This window comes from Apium graveolens, chromosome 8 (assembly GCF_009905375.1).
Source record: "Apium graveolens cultivar Ventura chromosome 8, ASM990537v1, whole genome shotgun sequence".
Taxonomy (NCBI): Eukaryota; Viridiplantae; Streptophyta; class Magnoliopsida; order Apiales; family Apiaceae; genus Apium; species Apium graveolens.
The window spans coordinates 211,763,880-211,764,992 of record NC_133654.1 but is presented as its reverse complement, the minus strand read 5'-3'; the positions used below and the strand labels follow the sequence as shown (position 1 = coordinate 211,764,992).

Sequence of the window (1,113 nt, the reverse complement as noted above, 5' to 3'; positions counted from 1 at the left end):
CATAGTTAGCCAGAGAATCGATCTTCATAGACAACGCCTTTAGTTGAGCAGCTATAGCCGTAGCTGTATCCACTTCAAGAACTCCTGCTACCTTGCCTTGTGGCAATCTCAGAGTTGGATATTAATATTCATTAGCATCCATCAGTTCAATTAGATCATAAGCTTCCTCATAGCTTCTTGCCCATAATGCTCCACCTGATGTTGCGTCGAGCATGGGTCTTGACTGTGCTCCCAACCCGTTATAGAAACAATTGATGATCACCCAATCAGATATTCCATGATGAGGACACTTCCTAAGCATCTCCTTGTAGCGCTCCCAAGTTTCACATAGAGATTCTCCCGATTGCTGTGCAAATTGAGTAAGAGCATTTCTGATTGCAGTTATCTTTGCCATAGGGAAGAATTTAGTAAGAAACTTCTGAGCAAGATCCTCCCAAGTGGTGATAGAACCTGCTGGTGGAGAATGTAACCAGCACTTAGCTTTATCCCTTAGAGAGAATGGGAAAAGCCTCTGTTAGGAATATGTTGTGAACTTGATGATAAGTTAAACAAAACACCTTAATAGATTTAACTTAGTGAATATTGTAGCTCTCGGCGGATGTTCTAATATAGTCCCGATGGATGAACTTTATAGTCCCGACAGATGACAATTTAACATCCATCGAGAGTGTAGCTTATGTAACAAATAAGTATTGTAGCACATTTCTGCAAACAACATGTTTTAGTCTAGTAGATTCTGTAGGATTCTCTATATCATGTTGACTACTAGATAGATATGCAGAATAGGTTTGCTAATTGTAAATATGAGATGTCTTGTAATTCTGTATAAGTGAAATAGAGTCAAGTGACAGATAGACTCCCGACGGATGATCTACAAGGCTCCCGATGGATGATCAACATATTCCCGACGGATGTTCAAGTTAATCTCGACGATTGATCATATTCAAAATTGCTGTTGATAGTGACAACACAGTCACATACGTCGGGTGTTTGCAAAAGGAATGTGGCAGCCTATTAAGCATGATTTGGAGAACAAAGAAGCATTACCATTTCCATGCAAATATGAAGATATTCAAAGATGCTGGATAGAGTAATATTGCAGCATGATATTAT

At 39.3% G+C, this 1,113-nt stretch overlaps 1 non-coding gene across 1 annotated transcript; it reads left to right on the top strand.

Moving 5' to 3' along the window:
* The first annotated feature begins 272 nt into the window (after window positions 1–272).
* LOC141682215 (small nucleolar RNA R71) lies at window positions 273–379 on the top strand. The gene has a single exon (XR_012559616.1). It is a non-coding gene; the product is annotated as a small nucleolar RNA R71 (small nucleolar RNA).
* Window positions 380–1,113: the final 734 nt, after the last annotated feature.